Here is a 24,727-nt window from a genome sequence, read left to right as displayed (position 1 = left end):
CCCCTCCTGTTGCATCATCTTATTATTGCCCTGACTCTACCTCGTACATGTTTGGTAGAGATCAGTGACGTTTCATAAGCCCACAATATAAGATTCTGTTTAAGACAGCAGAAATCTCTTTTAGCACTGTAGTCATGACATGCATAAATCTGTTTAAGTGCTTCAAAGTCCTTGAGGCAGCCGTACTCTCTATGATAGACAGACTGAGTTTGGAACCTCCTCTGTCCTTCAGACTTTATGCACTGCTTGCGCTCTTCCATTTTCCTGTTGCACGTTCCCTTTCCAACCCACCCCACCTGCTTCACTCCACAGTTGGAGCTGTCAAGGGCAGAAGTCTGTGGAATACCCTCCCTAACCTTCTCTATCCTCTTTTTAAGATGTACTTTAAAATCATTCTCTTTAATCAAAGTTTTGATCATCCATGAAGCACCTTAGGAGATTTTCCGTTGTGAAAGTTCCATACAATGCAAGTAGTTGTTGTTCTTGCCATACATTAGGAGAAACAGGAATGCTGCAGTAAAAATTCTAACAAGAAAGTCACTGATAGGCGGAGTGTATAGGCCACCAAATAATAACATCACATTGGGATGGCCAATAAACAAATAAATAACTAATGCCTGTAAAAATGGTACAGCTGTTATCCTGGATGATTTTAATCGACATGTAGATTGGTCAAACCAGCTCAGTCAAGGTAACCTTGAGGAGTTCATTCAATGTATTCATGATAATTTTCTTGAACAGTATGAAATGGAACTGACAAGGGAGCAAGCTATCCAAGATCTGGCCCTGTGCAATGAGGCAGGAATAATTAATGATTTCAGAGTTAGGGATCCCCTGGGAAGAAGCGATCACCGTATGGTTGAATTAGAATACATATGGAGAGTGTGAAGATAAAATCTAATAACTGGGTCCTGTGCTTGAACACTGGGAACGACAATAGAATGTGAGAATCTGGATAAAGTAGATTGGAAACAAATTTTATGGTGGGAAGTTGATGAGCAGTGGAAGTTTTTCAAAGACATTTTACAAAGGTCTATTCCAGTGAAAAGGAAGGACTGTATGAAAAGGCATACTCAGCAATGGTATCTGAGGAAAGTGATCAATTTAGACCATAAGACCATAATACATAGGAGTGGAAGTAAGGCCATTCGGCCCATCGAGTCCACTCCGCCATTTAATCATGGCTGATGGGTATTTCAACTTCACTTACCCGCATTCTCCCCGCAGCCCAAAATTCCTTGTCACATCAAGAATTTATCAATCTCTGCCCTGAAGACATTTAGCGTCCCAGACTCCACTGCACTCCGTGGCAATGAATTCCACAGGCCCCACTCTCTGGCTGAAGAAATGTTTCCGCATTTCTGTTCTGAATTGATCCCCTCGAATTCTAAGGCTGTGCCCACTGGTCCTAGTCTCCTCACCTAATGGAAACAATTTCCTAGAGTCCACCCTTTCAAAGACATGTATTACCTTGTAAGTTTCTATTACATCTCCCTTAACCTTCTAAACTCCAATGAATACAATCCAAGGATCCTCAGCCAATCCTCATATGTTAGACCTACCATTCCAGGGATCATCCGTGTGAATCTCCACTGGACACACTCCAGTGCCAGTATGCCCTTCCTGAGGTGTGGGGATCAAAACTGGACACGGTACTCCAAATAGGGCCTAACCAGATCTTTTTTAAGTCTCAGTAGTACATCTCTGCTTTTATATTCCAACCCTCTTGAGATAAATAGCAACATCGCATTCGCTTTCTTAATCACAGACTCAACCTGCATGTTTACCTTTAGAAAATCCTCGACTAGCACTCCCAGACCCCTTTGTACTTTGGCTTTATGAATTTTCTCACCGTTTAGAAAGTAGTCCATGCTTGTATTCATTTTTCCAAAGTGCAAGACCTCGTGTTTGCTCACATTGAATTCCATCAGCTATTTCCTGGACCACTCTCTCAAACTGTCTAGATCCTTCTGCAGCCACCCTACTTCCTCAGTACTACTTGCCTGTCCACCTAACTTCGTATAATCAGCAAACTTCATTGGAATGCCCCAGTCCCTTTATCCAGATCATTAATATATAATGTGAACATGCAGGTAACCATGCCTGGGATCCAATCAACAACATGTCCAGCAGTAACTTTAGTGCAATTGCCGAATGGGCAGACTGTTCAAGTCCAAGCAGCTCAGTCCTCAGTCACGCAGTCCCTTCAAGTTCAGACTATTCAGATTTCTACTATATTTGAAAATAAGGACTCCCAGCAATCTGTGGATAGAATGACTGACTAAGAAATGTAGAGAAATTCTATCGATATGTCCTTCATAAAGGAAAATCCTGAATGAACTTTCTTCTGGTCCCCCCAGTGTGCCAAGAAATCGATGAGGAGAAATCAGAAGCAGAGACTGTCTCAACCATTACTACAACGACGATGCCTCCACCGATCTATCAGAGTAGCAGCGGACAATACATTGCTATTACACGGGGTGGGGGGGGGGGGGGGAGCAATTCAGCTGGGCAACAATGGTACAGATGAAGTGCAAGGACTCCAGACACTAACAATGACCAACGTAGCTACAGCCAAGGTTGGAGCAGCCATTATACAGTATGTACAGAGCCCTGATGGACTACAAATCTTTGTGCCAGGCAGCCAAGTGGTTGTACAAGGTGCTGCTGGAGATGTCCAAACCTATCAGATTCATACAACTCCTAACTCCATTGCTGACCAGGGAATGGTTATGGCATCTTCACCAGCCCTGCAAAGCCAGCACCAGAATGCTGAAGAAATCACTCGTAAACGTGAGATCTGCCTCATGAAAAACAGGGAAACGGCTCGAGAGTGCCGTTGCAAGATGAAAGAGTATGTGAAATGCTTGGAGAATTGGGTTGCTATTCTGGAAAATCAAATTGAAAGAGAAGGTGTACAAAGTGGCCAAAATCAGCATGAAACCAGAACTGGGAAAACGTTAAAGGTCAACTGAAAGCCACAAAACAGCTTTAAAGAAAAGTAATATAGAACATGAGAAAAATAAACTAGTACAGACTATAAAGACAGAGAGCAAAAGTTTGTATAAATATATATAACGAGAAAAGAATGGCTAAAGTAAATGTTGGTCCTTTGGAAAATAAGAAGAAGCATTTAGTTATGGGATATCACAGTGGAGGATACTAATATCTTTCCAGTAACTAGCAAAGAGACAAATGCAGGTGAGGAATTGGAAACTATCATTATTACGGAACAGCTAGTTTTAGACTGTTTGGAGGTAAGTGAGCTAATGATAGAAAAGTCTCCTGACCTTGATGGAATGCATCACAGGGTACTAAAAGAGATGCCAGGAAAAATAGCAAATGCACTGGCAGTAATTTTCCAAAATTCACTGGACTCTGTGCGAGTCCCCGCAGATTGGAAAACAGCAAAGGTGATGCCACTGTTTTAAAAAGGAGGTGGACAAAAATTGGGGAATTATATACCAGTTAGTTTATTCTCTGTAGTGGGAAAGATGCTTGGGTCTATTATCAAGGAAGAAATAGCCGGGAATCTCAATAGAAATTGTCCCATTGTACAGACACAGCATGGGTTCATGAAGGGCAGGTCATGCTTGACCAACCTTTTGGAATTCTATGAAGACATTTCAAGAAAGATGGACAACGGGGACCCAGTGGATGTGGTGTACCTGGATTTCCAAAAGACCATCAACAAGATGCTGTGCAAGAGGCTGTTGCATAATATAAGGGTGCATGGTGTAAGGGGTAGAAGATTGGTTGACTAATAGGAAGCAAAGTGTAGGGATAAATAAGTATTATTCTGGCTGGCAATCATTGATAAGTAGTGTGCCTCTGGCATCGGTATTGGGACCGCAATTATTTACAATTAATACAGATGATTTGGAGTTGGATCCAAATGTAGGATGTCAAAGTTTGCATGTGACACTAAGATGATTAGCGGAACATAGTGAGTTGAGGACTGTGAAACTTTGCAGAGGAACATAGATAAATTGAGTGAGTGGGTAATGGTCTGTCAAATGAAATAGAATGTTTGTAAATATCAAGTTTATACTCTTTGGTTGTACTAACATTTACAAAAAAACTTGAATGTTAAAAAGTTGCATTATTTGCTCTGCAGAGGGACCTGAACATCCTTCTGCATGAAGGTTGGTCACCAGGTACAACAATCAGTTCAGAAAGCAAATGGAATTTTGTCCTTGATTGCTGAAGGGATTGTGTTTAAAAGCAGACGTAATGTTCCAGCTGTATTTGGGTGTTGGTGAGGCCACACCTGGAGTACTGCATGTAGTTTTTATCTCCTTAGTTGAGAAAGGATGTACTGGCACGAGAGGGGGTACAGAGGAGGTTAACTAGGTTGATTCTAGAGTTGAGGGGGTTGGCTTAACAGAGACTGAGTAGATTGGGATTATATTCATTGGAAATCAGAAGAATGGAAACATATAAAGTAATGAATGAAATGAACAAAATAGAAGTAGAGAAGGTGTTTCCACTGGCAGGTGAAGCTAGGACAAGAGGGCATCACCACAAGACTAGGGGCAGCAAATTTCAGACTGAATTGAGAAGGAACTTCTTAACTTCAATGGAATTCATTGCCCAGGGAAGTAGTTGATGATAGTTCAGAAAACGTTTTAAAGCTAGGTTAGATTTTTAAAAACGTAATCAATTAATGGACACAGTGAGAACGTGGGTAAATGGTTGTGTCCACGAAATGATCAGCCATGATCTTATTGAATGGCAGAGCAGGCTCGAAGGGCAGGACGGCCTTCTACTGTTCCTAGTTCTTATGTTATACATCCCTCCCTCATTCGTGACTTGGAGGTGTTGGTGTTGGATTGGGATGGACAAAAGTAAAGTTCACAGAACACCAGGTTATTGATCAACAGGATTATGTGGAAGCACTAGTTTTGCTGCTTCTTCAGCAGGTGGTTTTGAGATAGTGTCATTTTTAACTCTTGTAACTCATGAACAGCAACATGCCACGAAACAATCCGCATGCTCCAGCCAACAATGGGCCCCCGGTGATTGATGTCAGCGGCGGACAAATGGAAAGGCAGGGACAGAGCTGGAGGACCTGGCGGGGCAGTTGGTCCTCCGACCAATCAGGGTGAATGAGGGGCGGGACTAGACTATACCACGTGATCATCATCACAGTCGTTTCGGGATGTGCGAACGGAGAGCTGTTGCTGAGGATAGAAATAAACAGCAGGAAGCGGGAGGGAAATGGTGTTGGTATGGGTTGAGAGGTTTTATAGACATTTGTTACACATCCGAAAATACAAATTTGAAACTTAGTCCCGTTTTTGCAGTAAACGGGAAAATGTCTCATCCAGCGATTGACTCGAGTAAGCACCACCATCTTTATTCGGGGCAACGATTCACTGGACACGTGCAGCCGCCAACTTTGTAGGGGGCAAAGTTCAGAGGGACACATGTGCAGCCTTTTCTGGTAGAGAGTCATGGGGCAGGATTTACGCAGAGCATATTCATACCCAGAGAAATGGATTTTTTTCTCTGGATTTGTTTTGTCATTCTTTTTAAATGATTTGGATGTGAATAGAGGTGGTACAGTTAGTAAGTTTGCAGGTGACACCAAAATTGGAGGTATTGTGGACAGTGATAAAGGGTATCTCAGAGTACAATGGGATATTGATCGGATGGAACAATGGGCTGGGGAGTGGCAGATAGGGTTTAATTTCGATAAATGTGAGGTGATGCATTTTAGAAAAGCAAATCAGAGCAGGACTCACACACTGAATTGAAAGGTCTTGCAGAGTCTTGCTGAACAAAGAGACCTTGGAATGCAGGTTCATAGTTCCTTGAAAGTAGAGTCGCAGGTCGATAGGACAGTGAAAAAGGCATTTCGTATGCTTCCCTTTATTGGTCAGAGTTAAAAACCACACAACACCAGGTTATAGTCCAACAGGTTTAATTGGAAGCACACTAGCTTTCGGAGCGACGCTCCTTTATTGGTCAGAGCATAGAGTAAAGGAGCTGGAAAGGACATTGGTTAGGTCATTTTTTGGAATATTATGTGCAGTTCTGGTCTCCCTCCTATCAGAAGGAGGCACTGAAACTTGAAAGGTTTGAGAATTGATTTTCAAGGATGTTGCCAGCGTTGGAGGATTTGAGTTGCAAAGAGAGGCATAATAGGCTGGGTCATTTTCCCTGGAGTGTCATAGGCTGAGGTGTGATGTTATAGAGGGTTATAAAATCGTGAGGGACATGGATAGAGTAAATAGACAAGGGTTGGTGGAGCCCAGAACGAGAGGATATAGGTTTCGGGTGGGGGGTGGGGGTAAATTCAAAAGGAGCCTAAAGGGCAACTAAAATTGTAACATTTCAAAGGCATTTGAATAGGAAGGGTTCAGACGGATGTTGGACAAGTGCTGGCAAATGGGAATAGATTAGGTTAGATATCTGGTTGGCATAGATGGGTTGGATGAATGAGTCTGTTTCTGTGCTAGACAGAGCTAGACATCTCTGACTGTGGGATCATAAAAGTGAACTTGCTCTGATTCGTCTCTGGGCTCCTTGATGTCCGCTTGTTTGTTCTCTTGCTTTCTCAGTCTCTCGTGTGTATTTTTGCTCTGTGTAGTATTTTACTATTACGTTCACAGACCTCTTTGTAAATGGATTGTCCACTGCTGCCTGGCTCCTGACCATATGCTCCATTATCAGGTTATTTTTTCCACAATATCTTTGACAGTCAAGAGTTCTTTTTTCCCAATAAGTGAGTGGATTTTCCTTCCATTTCTGACAGTCAAATTCTGCAGCATTTTCAATCCCTGTAAATCATATTGCACTCCCTGAAACATGATGTGTATTTCTCCTTCCACAGATACCTGTGATCAAGGCCAAAGCTCTGTTGCCTGTTGAGAAGGTGATGTTTGACTTCCTTGTACAGCTGCAGTTGGTATGGTGAAGGTGCTCCCACAACGTGGCTGGGTAGGAGACATTACAGATAACTTACTCAGAGATAGTGAAGAGTAGAAGATATATCTGTACAAATCAACGCATTTTTAATTTCACAAAAATATTGAGAACTTTTGACATAAGGCCACAGATGGAGAATATTATGTCCAGTGACCAAACCTTTGTGAAATAAGCAATTTTTCAGGAATGACTGAAAGGAAGAAAGCAGGTCTTAGAGGGTGGGAATTCCAGACCATGTTGCCTTGGAATCTATAGAAACAGTCACACAGCTGAACTCAAAAATAAACCCATCATTGGGAGTCTAAACTAAAATGAGTTATTGAGATGTGAAAGGGTGTCTGGTGCATGGAGATAGGAATGATTACAGCCAGGAATTAAGTCAAGGGTGTGAAAATAAATTGCTGTTGCTTATAATTGGGAGCCTTTTGATGGATCAGCAAGTTCTGGTACAAGTGAGCACTTGGGCGGTAGAGTTGTCAATATTCTCAATTTTCAATATAAGGAGGGTGATTGTGGGATGTTGGCCAGGAGTGGGTTTAGATAATGAAATCTAGAGTTAACAAAATGAATGAGAGTTTCAGTAAATGAGCTGAGACTGTGGTGAGGTCAGGTGATATCACTGAAGTCGAAATTGTGGTGTTAGAGTGGGACTGGGCTGTCACCCTCCCCTCCCCTCTGGAATTCAGCTGTTTATCAGTCTGTGAAACAAGTCTGTAACAAGACCAGGAACTGAGTGGCCCTGGCAGAACCCAAACTGGGCGTCACAGAAGGTTATTGCTGAGCAGCTGCGTGACAGCACTGTTGATGACACCTTCCATCACTTCACTGCTGAGCGAGTGTCGACTGATGGAGGGAAATTGGCTGGGCTGGCTCTGTCCTGCGTTTTTGTGTTGAACATGCCTGAGCAATGTTCCACAATGTCAGTAGGTGCCAGTGCTGGAGCAGTACTTGTCTTGGTGGGCAGCAATTTCTGGAGCACAACCATCAGTATTGCCACAATGATGGTAGGGCTGACAGCCTTTACACTACTTCTCCATTTCTTGATCTGATTTGAAATAAGTTTTCAACCAATTTGATTCACATCTGTGATGTCAGGGACCAATGTAGAAGGCTCATCCACTTGGCACTGCTGGCTGAAGATTGCTGCAAATGCTGTTGCCTTGTCTGTTGCATGGATGTGTGAGACCCTCCATCAGTAAGGGTGGGGATATCTGTGATGCTTCCTGCAGTGAGTTGTTTAATTGTCCATCACCATTCCTGACTAGGTGTGGCAGAACTGCAGAGCTCAGATCTGAACAATTGGTTGTTGGATCCCATAGTTCTATTTGGTGTTGCTTGCACTGTTTGCCGTGCAGGTTGGGTAGCTTCACCAGGTAAGCATCACATTTTTATGTATGCCTGGTATTGCTCCTGGCATGCCCTGTGGAACTCTCCATTGAACTAGGGTTGATCCCCTGGCTTGATGTTAATGGTTGAGTGGGGGATATACCAGGCCATGAGATTTCAGATTGGGTTGGAGTACAGTTCTGCTGCTGTTGTTGGCCCACAGTGAGGCAGAAGTTGCAGGGTCTCGAGGGCTGATTGTGTGGTTGTATTTTCCAGTGCATTGGTAGATGTAATGTGGTCCATCCAGTTTCATTCTTTTGTTGAGACTGTGCAGTGATTAATACAATGAGTGATTTGGTGAGCCAGTGTCAGGGATGCAACCTTTAAAAGCAGGTTTTGTGATTTACACATGAAAGAAGTGAAACTATCATGGCATTCAAACAGATGAAAGACTCAATAGACAATCAAGGTATTTTTCAATGGATAATTTCAGTTATATCACACTGTAAATTTTTGCCATAAATTCTGTGCCTTAGAATTGTGCCCTCCACAATCACCTGATGACGGAGCAGTGCTCCGAAAGGTAGTGTGCTTCCAAATAAACCTGGTGGACTATAACCTGGTGTTGTGTGATTCTTAACTTAGAATATTACAGCACTACTAACAGGACTGCATGTAAACAGGCTGTCCAGTTAATCAATACATTCAGAAGGATTTCCTCCAAGTTTGATGACGCAATATTAGTCAAAACAGTCGGCTTCAACCTGCAATGTTGCTCTGAACAAAAACTTCAGGCTGACACAAAGCTCCCCACCCCACTGCAATGTGGTAACTGGGCCTGGCCCAGGAATTGGAACTGGGACATTTGTGGACTGTGATCTCAAAGGAAGCGAGCAAACACAATTCCGACAGATTAGTCCTCAAAGATGAATAGCAAGTTTGAGACAAGGCAGGTGGTATGCCATCTTGCACTTAGCTTAACTGCATTTCTTATTTACAGTAGTGTTTTGCAAAATATAAAGAACTGTGTTTTTTTTCATGGTTGGGGAGTTATATCCTCATTGATCACAGTTGCTGCCTCTCGCTCCTCAAGTCAAATCATAGGATCTGTAACAAAACAATAAACTGCAGGTGCTGGAGATCTAAACCCCAGAAACAAAGTGCTGGAGAAACTCAGCAGTTCTGAGGGCATTGGTGAATTGAAAAACATGTTACATTTCAAGTTCATTGACTCTTCATCTGAACGGACAAAAGTCATGAGACTTTGAACTTACAATGTTTTATTCCCCTCAGAGATGCTGCTGGACCTGCGGTTCTCCGACGTTGTGCTTTTTATTTTGAACTTTTTTTATAAAACAGATTGGAAAATACTAATCTGCAAAAGTGTATTGTAAACATGAGCATGGTGTCCACACTTGAGTTACAGAAGCACGCCTCAGTTTAAAAACTTGATTTAACTCAAAGTAACATTCCATCTCAAAATTAGCCGAGTTACACCAATAATAAAGCTCATCCACCGAATTTGGCACTTCAGTGCAACATCCTGCAGTGTTGTACACAGCCACCTTTACCAAAGAATGATCACATGTCCAAAATTGAAGGCCAAGAGCATGTTTCTTTAAAGGAACTGAACTCAAACTCTCAATTTTTTTGGAAGAATTTTTATTAAACTTGATTGAACATTTAAATCTCAGAGTATAATCTTTACTCTTTTAAACAAAGTTTGTGGGAAAGATCCCACATCTTGCTTAAGGTTCAGTTCAGTCTGATACATAGAACCATAGGTCAAGCAAACATCACACTTTCCATTCACTTCTACAAATTGTTTGTAAAATCATGTCACGTTAAAGAACTGGACAATAAATGTCACTGTATGCAACACGAGTGAAGCCTGTGACAGCAGATTTAGCTTTGGAGGGCAGTGTGTTTGCTTTCTAAATTCTGGGAGCACTTTGGGAGACTGCTACCAGATGGTGATATCTGGAATGCACTGTTTAGCTTTGGGAATCCTTGGGAGACAATCTGTGGTTTCAATAGTACTTGGCTTGTGTTGGTGTCCAGTAAGCAATTCATAAAGTTTCTTATGTATTGTTGTTGACTACCCGAATGGTATTCAAATCTGCCAGGTTGCCTTCAATAGTGTGAATGCATCTATTGTAAATATTTGGAATATTCCAGAACTTCCCAGTGCTTGGCAAATTCAGGGGGAACAAAAAATCACATTTGAGTAATTTGAAATTAAGAATCCAAGATGATGTCACCACGTCAATTAGTTAAATGGAGTGCTCATATTTAAAACACCTGTTATCCATAGGAATGGATGGACTGACTTGGGATTGGGACCAAAATCCTAGCTGGGGAGTGTGAAATGTGCTTTGATAAAGTCACCTGCATTTACCAACAATAATTTGGCAAGCTCGGAAATTTTAAAAACAATATGAGCTTCATTGCTGCTCCAGTAGGGTCTCAAGCTCTGTGAAAAAGAAAACAATGGTCAGGTTTATTGCATACACTCTGAAACACGTGTTCCTTCTACAGATCCTGCAAGTTTCCCCAATGAGCATAGTCCATCCAAATGATGTTGCTAACTTTGGCCAACTAATTTCTTTCCTAGCCTCAAAAGCCTGAAGAGTGACCAGAAGCAATTACTCCACAGATGTGGGAACATTACCGACCAGGATTTTTTCCGTCAGCATTGACTTCCATATATTCAGTGCCCAGAACAAATAAAAAGCTTGTTACCTTTTATAGAGCAATGATTCAGTGGGAGTAAAACGCGAACATTTTCTTGCTTAATAATCAAGCTGCCTAAATTTTAAAAATGAACACTTCTTAATAGTTCACTAGATCCTAACAAAATATTTTGTGTGAAACAAATCACTTGATACATAGTTATTCAGATAACAAAACAAGTTTGTTCATTGAAGAACCCAGAGGAAAATGTCATGAAATAATGTGAGTTTGATACACCTCAATCATCATTTCAAGTGCATTCTCTGCATAAATTCTCCATTTCCTCCTCGAAGTATTCAACTTCTTGAATAATTGAGAGAATGAAGTCACAGTTGTACAACACAAAATCAGACCCTTCAGTCCAACTTGCCCATGCTGACCAGATATCCAAAATTAATCTAGTCCCATTAGCCAGCATTTGCTCCATATCCATCTTAAACCCTTTCTACTGATTATCAGTTTATTTTACTTTATCAGCACTTGAAAAATACTGACATTTTTTTCTTTCCCAACATTGGTTAAAGAAATCATTCATCCAAGTTAGTTTTGTAATCTTTCACAAAGAAACAAGTGAGAACAACATATAGCTGAGTGAAAAACAAAATACTGCAGTTACGCGATATCTGGGAACACTGTAAAGGTGAGGCACTGATACTGCACAAGTTTGTCAGCACGGTTTCAATTACTGACAATAATTTAGTAATGTCTTAGCCTTCACATAGTTAAGGTAAATGTGAGATATCTGAATGTCATGAATTGGTTCCTATTGCACTTTGATCAACAAAAATTATTCTTGGTTTAATCTACGCAAAGGAGAAAGTGACAACCAAAGAAGCTGGACATCAGAGTCGAAAAGTGTCATGCTGGAAAAGCACAGCAAGTCAGGCAGCATGCGAGAAGCAGGAGAGTTGATGTTTCGGGCATAAGCCCTTCATCAGGAACCACAGGCTTCAGAAAAATAACTGGTGTAGACTTATGCCAATACATATGTAGAAGGGTCAGAGCATGTTACTGTCAGATTAGAGATTAATTTCAGATTTGGTACCATTCAGTGCAACATTTCAGTATGATATTTACATATGCACTGAAAAGAGAAGTTGTCGAAAATTACAAGCTCTAGAATGATTATAGGATTAAACCTGGAAATAAAGCTGGTGAAAAAGAATGGCAAAGTGAAGTCCTATCAGTATCGCCTTGAGGAGTGTCAAGTAAGAATTTGAGAGCAGAGTTGCCACTTTGGTGTAATCTTCAGTCTGGCCAAATTGCAGCAAAAAGCTGTTCAATTTTATCTGCAAATTATTGAATGCAAAATCCTCCTTGCAAAATAATGAGGCAGCATTTTGAGATGTCATTTTTATAATATATTATTTTCAAAGCTACTCACAATTAAGAGTGATCACTTGGTGCTGTCTGCATAACACAGTACGAAAAGGAATTAACAAAAAAAAATTATTACCCAAATTCAGAGTCACAAATTCATTGATTATTGCATGGGTTCAGCATTTATAAGTAATCGATTTTTAAAAATAAATACAGATACATTTACTAACTATATTGGAGTACAATCAAGTTTCTTACTGAACAGTGACAGGATTGGACAGAGTCTGCATGGATTTAAGAGAGGGGAATCATACTTAGCAAATTTACTGAAAGAACCTACAGAGTCGAATATTAAAGTAAGAAATTGCAGGACATTTTAAAAAGTTTATCATTAAACAGGATAGACTGGGTTTTGTGAAAGAGAAACTATATTTGATAAATTTGCAACAGTTCATTGAGGAGATAACAAGCAGGGCTGATAAAGGGCAAGCCAATGATGTTCTGTATTTGGATTTTAAAAATGCAAATGATAAGGTGCTACATAAAAGTTAATTGCACAATTTAGGAGCTCATGGTATCGGGGTAATGTATTAGCATGGACTGAGGATTGGTTAACCACACTGGCTGTTGCTGAGTCCTCACTTGCAGTGCTGTAAACAATGATAGCTCCCATATTTAATAAAGGATAAACCAACATTGGAGACCATTCAAAAAAGATTCTCTTAGCTGCTTCGAGGACAAAAGGGTTGACCTATCAAGAATAGATAAGCAGAGGTGACCTTATGGAAACAAGATTCTGAGGAGCTTGACAGGGTGGATGTTGACGAGATCTTCTAGCACCAGTGAAGTCTCAAACCAGGGGACATTACATAAGGGAACATTCATTTTAGAAAAAGTAAAGAATTTTTTCTCTGTGAATGGCTAGAATTTTCTCACCCAAACTTTTGTGAAAATTAAATGTGGGAGGGCAATGGTTGGGTTACTCTTCGGAGTAACATGGTTGTTCTAGCTTGTTGGGCTGAAGGGCCTGTTTCTACATAGTAGGGAATCTGTGATTCTATCTCAAATTATTTTAAAAGAGGGCAGATCAATGTTTGAAATATTGAGCAGTTGAGGGCTATGCAGATCAAGCATAAAAGAGGTGTTGAGGTCTGGGTTGGCCTAGCCATGATCTTATAGAATGGAGGAACAAGCTGAAGGGAATGAACGCCTGCTCCGATTCCTTGAGGCTTCATTTCATGTTTTTTTTTATTTCCAAAGAAAAGCGTGATACAATGTGCTAAAGATCTCAGATGTGAAAATGGGGTGTTTATGTACTGGTTCAGATGGCATTGATGCATCAATCATAGCTATACAGTCATGAGTAGGAATGCAATTCCCTCCATGAATAAAGCATCCAAGTAGCTTCGAAATCGACGTTTCGGGCAAAAGCCCTTCATCAGGAATGCTGCCTGAACTGCTGTGCTCTTCCAGCACCACTAATCCAGAATCTCCCATCACATTACCCAATATATCAGCTGAAGCAAGACGCACTGCGCATGCTCTAGGTAACAAAGCGACCCCGGGAGATTGATGTCAGCACCGGACCAATGAAAGGACGGTGGGCGGAGCTGGATGACCTAGCCGGAGGTTGGTCCTCCAACCAATCAAAGTGAATGAAGGGCGGAGCTAAACTAAACCATGTGATCACCCTCGCGGGCGGAGCAGAGTCGCTGTAATGAATGCTCGGGAAGTTATGGAGAGAAAGGATACGGTAAGGAAAGAAATAAACAGGGAAATGGGAGAAAAACTGTGTTGCTATGAGCGGAGAGGTTTTACAAACAAATTGTGCACGTCGGAAAACACAAATTTGAACGTCCCAGTCCCGTGTTTGCAGGAAACGGGGAATTGCCTTAGCGGCTGCAGGCCTGAGTGAGCGCCGCCATCTTTTTTCGGGACAACGATTCACTGGACACGTGCACCGCCGCCATCTTTGTAGGGGGCAAGGTGCAGCCAGGCGCATGTGCAGCCTTTCTCCAGTAGAGAGTCTTTGGGATCATAGCAGCCAATTCACCTCTCGGCTCCCTCATGACCACTTTGTCAATATCTAGCTTCCTCAGTCTCGAACCATGGGTGTATTTTTGGTCTGTTTGCTACTGTATTATTACTTTTATAGACCCTTTGCAAATGAGTTTTTCACTGCGGCCCAGCCCCTGACCATGTACTGCTCTATTATCAGATTACTTTTTTCTTGAATATTTTTGATAGTCAAGAATTATTTTTTCCAATAAGCAAGTGTATTTTCCTTTCATTTCTGACTATCAAATTCTGCACCATTTTCATTCCCTGTAATCCATTTTGCACTCCCTGAAACATCAACTGTGTTTCTCCTTCCAAAGCCCTGTTGCTTGTGGAGTGGGTGATGTTTGACTTTCTTGGACAGCTGCAGTTTGTGTGGTGAAGGTGCTCCTACAATGTGGTTGGGTAAATGGCATTATAGATTATTCATTCAGCAACAATGATGATTTGAAGATAATGTCCAAATCAACAACAGTTTGTATTTTTATTATCCTACTTATAATTTCACAAAAATACTATTGAGAACTTTAGACATAAAGCCAGAGATGGAGATATTAGGTCAGGTGACCAAAAGCATTGCCAAAAAGCAGATTTTGAGAGATGTCTTAAAGGTGGAAAGCAGACCTGTGAGGTTTTGGCTGCGAATTTCAGACCATGCTGCTTCAGCAACTGTAGAAACTGCCACACAGGTGAAGTAATGAATTAACAAATGGTTGGCAGTCTCGAAGAAAATAGGTTGTCGAGGTCTCAAAGTGTGTGTGGTGCAGGGAGCTAGGGATTATCACAGCCAGTCATTAAATCAAGTGTGAGAATTTTAAATTGAGGGATATTGACCAGGTGCTGGCAGGTGAGACTAAATTGGGTTGGGGAATCTGGACGGCATGGACAGGTTGGACCGAAGGGTCTGTTTCTATGCTGTACATCTCTATGGCTGTACGCTGTTGATTATAATTAGGAGCCTTTTGATGAATCAACAAACAGAGACTTAGACTTTCTTGCGATTACAGGGAGGTTGAATGTGTGAAGCTGGCCCTGAGTGTGTTTGGAAAATGAAGTCTGGAGATAACACAAGGTGGATGAAAGTATATGAGCAGAGACAAGGGTGGAATCAGCTAGAACTAGTGGTCTTGGATTGGGACTGGGCTGTCTCACCTCACCTCTAGGGTTCAGCTGGTTGCCAAATTGTGAATCAGGGCGGTAACTCAATGGGGAGCTGAGTGGCCCTGGTGGTGCCTACAATGAGTGTCGCTCAGCTGGCTGTTGCTGAGCAGCTGCTGCTTCGTAGCCCTGTTGATGACATTTTCCATCACTTTACTGCTGATCGAGTGTGGACTGATAGAGGGAAATTGGCTGGGTTGGATTGCTCTGTGTTTTTGTGTTGAACATCACTGGGCAATGTTTCACATTGTTGGTAGATGCCAGTGCTGGAGCGGTACTTGGCTTGGTGGGTGGCAAGTTCTGGAGCACAAACCATCAGTATTATTGCCAGAATATTTGCAGGGCCTGTAGACTTTGCACGACTTAACCATTTCTTGATGTTATTCAAACTGAATCGAACTGGCTTAAAACTCACATCTGTGATGTTGGAAACCACTGGAGAAGGCTAAGATGGATCATCCCACTTTGCACATCTGGCTGAAGATAGCAGCAAATGCTGTTGTCTTATCTGATGCATGGGTGTGTGAGGCCCCTCCACCAGTAAGGGTGGGGATATCCGTGATGCTTCCTCCAGTGAGTTGTTTAATTGTCCATCACTGTTCACAACTGGGTGTGGCAGAACTGCAGAGTTGCGATCTGTTCCATTGGATGTAGGATCACTTAACTCTGCTTGCTGCTGATGCTGTTTGATAGGCAGGTAGTTCTGTTTGATAATTTCACCAGGTTGGAACATCATTTTTAAGTCTGCCTGGTGCTGCTCATGGCATGCCCTCCTTTCCTGTCCATTGTGATGGGTGAGATCAGGATTTACAAACCCATGAGATTACAGATTGTGCTGGAGTACAGTTCTGCTGCTGTTGATGTCCCACAGTGCCTCAGAGATACCCAGTTTGAGATCCTACATCTCTTCAAAGTCTGTCCCATTTAGAACGGTGAAAGTGTCACTCAACACAATGGAGGTTTTTCTCAACTTTAAGGCAAGACTTGTGTCTCCAAAAGGAATGTGTGATGGTCGCTCGTACTGATACTGTCATGGCCAGATGTATCTGCAGCTAATCAATTCATAACAATGAGATCAAGTATGTTTTACACACTTGTTGGTTCCCTCACCACCCGCTGCAGACTCAGTTGAGCAGCTATATCCTTTACGACCTGACCAGCTCAGTCATAATTCTGTTGTAGAGCTAGTCTCGATTGTGGACATTGAAATCCTGTACCCAGAGTACGTTTGACACCATTTTATTGCCTCAGTGCTTCCCCCAAATGTTGTTCAACATGAAGTATAAGTAATTCATCAGCCAAGGGAGGACGGGGCGTGGTAATCAGCAGGAGCCATGAGACTTCCTGGTCTCTGGTGCCAGTGCTGTGTACTCCCAGGGCAAATCCTCCCTGTTTGTACACCACTGTGCCACACCTCTGCCTGGTCTGTCCTGCCAGTGGGACAGGACATATCCAGAGATTTCAGGAGAAAGTGAAGACTGCAGGTGCTGGAGATTAGAGACAAGAGTCTTGTGCTGGAAAAGCACAGCAGGTCAGGGTGATGAAGGGCCTAGGCTCGAAACATCGTTTCTCCTGCTTCTTGGATGCTGCCTGACTGTTGTGCTTTTCCAACACCACACTCTCGATATCTAGGGATGGTGATGGTGGTGTCTGGTCATTGTTTGTAAGGGATGATTCCATGAGTATGACTATATCAGGCTGTTCCTTGACTAGTCTGAGACAGTTCTCCACATTTTGGCATCAAAAACCATATGTTAGTGAGGAGGACGTTGCACCATCAAGAGGGCTGATTCTGTGATTGTAATTTCTGGTGCCTTGTTAGTTGCCAACTGGTCCATTCAGTTTCATTCCTGTGTTGAGACTTTGCAGTGATTAATACAGTGAGTAGCTGGCTGGGCCACTGTCAGGTTGGCAGGATTTTTTTTCGCCAATGACAATGGATTCATGGAGATCAGGAGATTCCGAATACGTTTTTATTTCTTGAATTCAGATTCCACCATCTGTCAAGATAGGATTCGAACCAGGACTTAAGTCATTTGTTTTAATATTCTGGATAAAACCCTGGTTTTGTTTCTTTGTAAAACACTGTCCATCATCCTGTCTCCTCCATCCTCCCCTCCAACAACGAGTCAGGAGCACATGGAGTTTCTCTGTCACTAAGACTGAGATAGTCAGATCTGCTCCTTCTCTCCCTCCCACTAGCCCACTGAGCCCAACTGCCTCACGTGGTGTTTCTGATTTTTGTCCTCAACCTACATCTCTCTCCAGTGTCTTGTCAAGCCTTATCAGAGCTCACCTTGACCCTTTACCCTAATCTCGCTAAACTCACTTTCCAACTCTCTTTCCTCCGCTGCCGCCTCATCACTCCCCCTCGCCAATTTATAGATATTGTTCCTTGTTCGGTCTGTTGGTCTTTTTTGGTTATGTCCTTCTCTCCCATTCTGTGAAAAACTAATATTTGACCTCACGGTTGTTGGAAAATCCTGCTCCATCTCCACTCTCCTTTTCCTTTCTGAATTCCTTGCATTTGGTGTCCCTCAACGATCTATCCTTGGTCTCTCCTGTATCTCACGTACATAGTGCCAGGAGGTGATATCATCCAAAAACAGTGTTAGATTTGACATGTACACTGACGATGCCCAGCTCTCCCTCCCCATCATCCCTCTCCATTACTCCACTTGTACTCAGTTATCAAACTGCTTATCACATTCCCACTACTCGATTAGCTGTAATTTCCTCCAATGAAACATTGTCATGGTTAAACCCATTGCCTTACCTTTTCCTTTCTGCTGAGCCCCTCCCTCTCACTGGGAACTCTTGAGGCAGAACGACACTCTTCACAATATCACTGTTCTATCTGACCCCAAGGTGACCTTCTGATCAGACAACTATACAATCACAAACACCAGGAATTCCAATCTCTTAAATGTTGCTTTTCTCCACCTCACCCCAGCTCCATTGCTACTGAAACCCCTTACCTGCGTCTGTGTCGCCTTAAACTTGAATCCAAAACAGAGCCCTTGATTCCGTGACTCAGAATCTGGTTTCAGACTCCCCTCTCAGTATTTACCCTCAGACACATCCTCTCTGTATTTATCCTGTCAAATCCGTTAAGAATCCCATCTGTCTCAATGAGATCACCTCTCTTTCTCCAAAATCCAGTGAGTAGAGTCCCAACCTTTTCAGCCTTTATTTAAACGATAAACCCTCCAAACCAGGGATCGTCTCATTGAATCTTCCCTGAAATGCCTCCAATAAAGTGACACATTTCCTTATCTAAAGGGACCAAAACTGCTCTCATTCCTGCAGATACGGTGGTCTCACCAGCACTTCCACACGGTACTCTCAGGTATATACTCCAAACTCTAATACTGAAAACTTTTGAAACAAAACATTCGATTCCCCTTCCTGATTCCCTGTTGTAACTGTGTGGTAGCTTTCTGTGTTTCCTGAACAATTACCCTGGTCCCTTTGTGGTGCAGCTTTCTACAGTTTCCACCATTTAAATAGTACTTTGTTCTTTTATTATCTCCTCCAAAATGAGCAACTTCCCATTTTCCCCAGTTACACCCCATCTGGCAACTTGTTGCCTCCTTCTCCTGTGCATCTCTCTCTTTTCATAATCCTCTTAGACCTTGACAGTTATGCCTTTTCTAGGAGATATCCCCCCTTCCCATTCTTCCAAACATTTACTGGGAGCACTAGGCAGTGGGAAGTAGACAGAGTTGCTATCTTTTTAGGAATACGCTTTGGAGTGATTGAGAGGATCTTCCTACCCATTGGTCAGGATGAAGACAACTTGCCCATCGTTAGGTATTAGCCTTTCACACCCATGTCTTATTGATGAGGCAGAGCTGCAGCACGGAATGAAAGAAAAGAAAGTAATTCTTGTTCCCCATATCTCACTGACACTTGAATTATTTTCTCCAATGTGTCAAAGAACTGCTGTGTTCAGTCACATAAGATCTCAAGTTGGAATCTCCTAGAAACCCACAGATGTCCCTCTGAGTTGACTGCTGATGTCCTCAAGGGTAATATGTACAGTAATCCTGGGCCACAAGGAGGGGATGGTGTGAGTTTCTAACTTGAACTGATAGTGACAGATTTTATAAACTTGTATTACAGGTGGACGTTCAGATGGTAATCTCAGTAAATATTCTGCTAAACTCTGATTGAATTACTCGGTATATCAGGATCTGGATATTCACATTGTGTGTGTGTGAATATTGTGTTCCAGATCAATCCCATTTGCTGCTTAAAAATTCTCCTTTGAATCATCGCCTCAAAAGGTCTCCCCAAACCTTCAATGTGTCATGTAATCCTTTTATGATGACCTGATGAGTGTAAGGTTTATTATTCGAATGTGTAATTTTTGTATAAGGATGTCTCAAAGAGGGAGCAGAATATTCTTAAAGGGGAGAATAACCATTTTGAGGGGAGGCTGTTGTTTATTGGTATCAATGACATAGGAATAGAAGGGTTCACATTATTGGATCATTGGAATCTCTTGTGGGGTAGAATTGACCTCCATCAGAAGGATGGATTGTACTGGCACTGGAAGGGAACAGTTACTAGTGCTGTTGAGGAGGCATTAAACCGGTGAAGGAATGTGGGTAAACCCAGAGAGAGAGTGAGGGAAGAGCTCAGTCTGACGCTGGTACAGTTCAGACTTCAAACAGTCAAAGCAGACAAGGGCAAGGCACAGGATGAGCAGTTACACTGCATTTATTTCAATGCAGGAGGCCCGATAGGTCGGGCAGAGGAGCTCAGGGTATGGGTTTGAACATCGCACTGGGATATTATAGCAATTACAGAGGCATGACTTAATGATGGATAGGACCAGCAGCTTAATGTTCCACTGTATAGATGCTCTCGCAAAGATAGAAAGGGGACAACAGAGCAGGGGGAGAGAGATTTTTGATTAGGGATAACATTACAACTGGGCTTCAAGAGGGTATTCCTGGGAGTACATCCAGGCAGGTTATACAGGTGGAACTGAGAAATAAGAAAGGGATGATCTCCTTATTGGGATGGTACGATTGATTTTCCCCCGCCCACCTTCCCCAATAGTCAGCAGGGAGGTGAGAAGCAAATTTACTAAGAGATCACTTATCTGTAAGAATAGTATGGTTGTGTACAAGACTTGACCTTCTTTATTATTCATTCACATGAGGGTGTCACTGGCTGGGCCGAAAGGGCAGTAAAGAGTCAACCACATTGCTGTGGGTCTGGAGTCACATGTAGGCCAGACCAGGTAAGGATGGCAGATTCCTTCCGTGAAGGATATTAGCAAATCTGATGAGGTTTTTTTTCGCAATAATCAACAATGGATTCGTGGTCTTTAATAGATTCTTAATTCCAAATTTTTATTGAATTCACATTCCACTGTCTGCTGTGATGGGATCCAAACCCTGGGCCCCAGAACATTACCTGGGTGTCTGGGTTATCCATCCAGTGATAATCTCACTAGGCCATTTGGTAGGGTGAGTGACTGAGGTATCTGTGGGGCAGCACATCAGCACCAAAGATCCCTTGGTTTCTGCGGAAGATAGAAAGGGCTGGCAAGGGAGATATATCCCTGGTGGTGGGGTCTGACTGTAGGTAGCGGACATAGCAGAGGTTAATGGAGATTAGTGGGTGGCAGGTGAGGACCGGGGGATTATATTCTTATTGTGGTTGGGGGGGTGGGGGGGGAAGGCAGAGGTACAGGAAGTGGAGGAAATGCGTTGGAGTGCATTGTTGATCAACTAAGAGGGAAATGCGGTCCTTGAAAGAGGAAACCTTTCTGGGATGTCCTGGAGTGGAATTGCTTCTCCTGGGAGCAGATATGGCAGAGGCGGAGGAATTGGGAGTACAGGATCACGTTTTTACAGGAATATCCTCAAGAGTAATCAGGAGAGAAAAAAAGGGACTTGAAATATCTCTAGGAAATAGTTTAAGGAGAATCCAAAGAGATTCTACAAACACATTAAGGATAAAATAATAACCAGACAGAGAATAGGACCCCTTAAAGATCAACAAGGCCATCTGTGGAACAACAGGAGGTGGGAGAAATACTATGCTATTCTATTCCAGAGAGTTTGGAGAAATAAATAGTGATAACTTGAAAGGTGTCTCTATTACAAAGGAGGAAGTACTGGATGTCTTAAACAGTAGCAACGTGGATAAATCCTTGGGACCTGATCAGGTGTATCCCAGAAATTTGTGGAAAGCTAGGAAGGTGATGGCAGTGTCCCTCCCTGAGGTATTTGTATCATTGTTTGTGACAGGTGAGGTGCTGGAAGATGGGTGCCATTATTTAAAAAAGGTGGTAAGGAAAGGCCAGGGAACAAGAGAACAGTCAACCTAATGTCAGTGGTCGGTAAGTTGTTGGAAGGGATTCTGAGATACAGGATTTACATGTATTTGGAAAGACAAGGATTGATTAGGGATAGTTAACGTGGCTTTGTATGTGGGAAATTCTCTCTCTCGAACTTGATTGAGTTTTTTTGAAGATGTGACATAGATGATTGATGAAAGCAGACTGTGGACGTTGTATATGTGGACACTGAACGATGTTCCACCAAGCAGACTGGTTAGCAAGGTTAGATAACATGAAATGTTAGGAGAACTAGCCATTTGGATACAAAACTGGCTTGAAGGTAGGAGGCAGAGGGTGGTGATGGAGGGTTTCTTTGCGGACTGGAGTCCTGTGAGCAGCATTGTCCTGCAGGAATGGGTATTAGGTCCTTAAATAAATGAGTTGGATGTGAATATATGAGATATGGTCAGTGGGTTCACAGAAGTTGGAGGTGCAGTGGACAATGAAGAAGTTTAGTTCAGAATGCAACAGTATCTTGACCAGATGGGCCATTGGAGCTAGGAGTGGCAGACTGGGTTCAATTTAGACAAATGTAAGCTGTTCGATTTTTGGAAAGGCAAATCAGAGCAGGACTTGTACACTTGTAAAGTCCTTGGGAATGTTGCTGAACAAAGAGACCATGGAGTGCAGGTTCATTGTTCCTTGAAAGTAGAGTCGCAGGTAGGCAGACTAGTGAAGGTGGTGTTTGGTATGCTTATATTTATTGGTCAATGCATTGACTACAGAAGCTGGGACGTCAAATTGTGGTTGGACAGGACATTGATTAAGCCATTTCAGGAATTATGTTTTAAGTTCGAAATTCCCTGTTCTGGAAAGGATGTTGTGAATCTTGCAAGAGTTCAGTCAAGATTTACAAAGACTTTGCTCGGGTTGGAGGATTTGGGCTACAGGGAGAGGCTGAATAGGCCAGGGTTAATTTCCCTGGAGAGTCAAAGACTGAGAGGTGACTTCATGGAGATTTATAAAATCATGCAAAGCATGGATAAGGTGAACAGCCAGGGTCTTTTCCCCCCAGTTAGGTGGGTTCAAAATAAGATCACATGGGCTTAAGTTGAGAGGGCAAAGATTAAAAACTGATCTAAGGGGCAGTTTTCTTGCTGTGTGTGGTGTATGTGTGGAATGAGCTGCCAGATGAAGTAGTGGAGGCTGATACAATTACAACATTTGAAAGGCATCCGATTGTGTACATGATTAGAAAGAGTTTCCAATGATATGGACCAATAGCTGGCAAATGGGGCTCCATTTGTTGAGGATTCCTAGTTGGTATGGAGAAATTGGACCAAAGGTCTGTTTCTGTGCTGTACATCTCTATGACACTAATAAATGAAAATAAGATATGTTCCTTTTTTGTGGAGAGTGAGCAGAAGCACAGATCATTGTCCTTGGAGCTGAGAAGGTTAAGCAGTGATTTTGACTAGGTGCAAATTTGTTTCTAGGATATCTAATCTGCAGAGAGAGGGGAATTGTTAACAATGTCACAATTTTAGTAACTATTTTCAGGTAATTGGCAAATGATGTGAATATGTGAACATTTTTTTATTCAGTAAGTTCTGAGTATCTGGAAGTCTGAATCGCAGCTGGACACAGACTCAGCAGTTATTCATAAACAGATTTGCAGCATCTCCAGAGGGAGAGGGTACATCCCAAATGGGCTGAATAGCCCCAGCCCCTGTGCTCGGTGATACTGCCCCATTGACTGTGAATGTTGAAGCTCATCCCAGGGCAGAGAGAGGGAGGATCCCACCACTCACCTCACAATGGGCCCCGATGTTTGATGTCAGCACAGGCCAATGGGGGGCAGAGGGCAGTACTGGAGGACCAGGTCGTACCAGTTTGTCCTCCAACCAATCGAAGTGAATGAGAGCATCCTCAAGGCTGGAACTAAAGAAAGGCACATATCGCAGAGATCTGAGAAACTGGAGGACATGAGATAGAGAGCGTTCTGTGGCTGGTGAGGAATTATATAAATAAGGAAGAGTTGTGAGGCTGGGTGAAGTGACAGTGATCGGGAGAGTTGAGGATGGAGGAATTTAGAGTTAGTGAGGATTAGAGTCATAATGTTATACAGCAAGGAAACAGGCCCTGTGGTCCAACCAGTCCATGCCGACCATAATCCCAAACGGAACTAATTGTACCTGCCTCTGGTCCACATCCATCCAAATATTTCCTCTTTATGTACTTATCTGAATGTCTTTTAAATATTGTAATTGTATTCACAGCTACCACTTCCTCTGGAAGTTCATTTCACGCGTATACTTTCTTTTAAAAAACCCTAATGGCTTTTCTCAAATCGTTTCTAATTTCTTCTCAAAATGAATGCAACCCAGTTTTGAACCCCCCTTCCCCCCCACCCCGGCTGTTCACCTTATCTACACTTTTCTGATTTTGTAAACCTCTAATAAAGTCACCCCTCAACCTCGTGCACACCAGTGAAAAAAACTCCCAGCCTATCCAGCCTCTCCTTAGAACACAATCCCTCCATTCATGGCAACATCCTGGTAAATCTCTTCTGAACCTGCTCCAATTTAATAATATCCTTCCTATAACAGCACAACCAGAACTGGACAGAGTAGTCCAGAAGAGGCCTCCCCAACATCCTGTACATCCTCAACATAACGTCCCAACTCCTGGACTCAAAGGTCTGAATAATGAAGGTAAGTGTGCTAAGCACCTTCTTAAACACCCTGTCTACAAGTAACACACTTCAGAGCCGTGAAGCTCTCGGTCTCTTTGTTCCCATATCACTACTCAAGGCCCTACTTTTATTGAGTGTAAGTCCTGCCCTCGTTTGTTTTGTCAGGATGTTATATTTTGCATTTATTCCAATCCAAAGAATTT

At 42.5% G+C, this 24,727-nt stretch overlaps 1 long non-coding RNA gene and 1 pseudogene across 2 annotated transcripts in view; both read left to right on the top strand.

Moving 5' to 3' along the window:
- The first annotated feature begins 2,335 nt into the window (after positions 1-2,335).
- LOC140458340 (cyclic AMP-responsive element-binding protein 1 pseudogene) lies at positions 2,336-2,975 on the top strand (annotated as a pseudogene).
- An 11,043-nt stretch (positions 2,976-14,018) lies between these two features.
- LOC140458543 (uncharacterized) overlaps positions 14,019-24,727 on the top strand; it is a 40,252-nt gene continuing 29,543 nt past the window's right edge. Inside the window, exons 1-2 of one of the 2 annotated variants that reach the window (XR_011953511.1) lie at positions 14,019-14,065; positions 24,439-24,543. This is a non-coding gene — a long non-coding RNA (uncharacterized lncRNA). Of the gene's footprint in view, positions 14,066-20,721; positions 20,783-24,438; positions 24,544-24,727 lie in introns of those variants that run through there. The other variant, XR_011953510.1, reaches the window with a different exon arrangement.

This window comes from Chiloscyllium punctatum, chromosome 33, assembly GCF_047496795.1.
Source record: "Chiloscyllium punctatum isolate Juve2018m chromosome 33, sChiPun1.3, whole genome shotgun sequence".
Lineage (NCBI taxonomy): Eukaryota > Metazoa > Chordata > Chondrichthyes > Orectolobiformes > Hemiscylliidae > Chiloscyllium > Chiloscyllium punctatum.
Note: the sequence above shows the minus strand (reverse complement) of the source record. Positions and strands in the feature narration are given on the sequence as shown.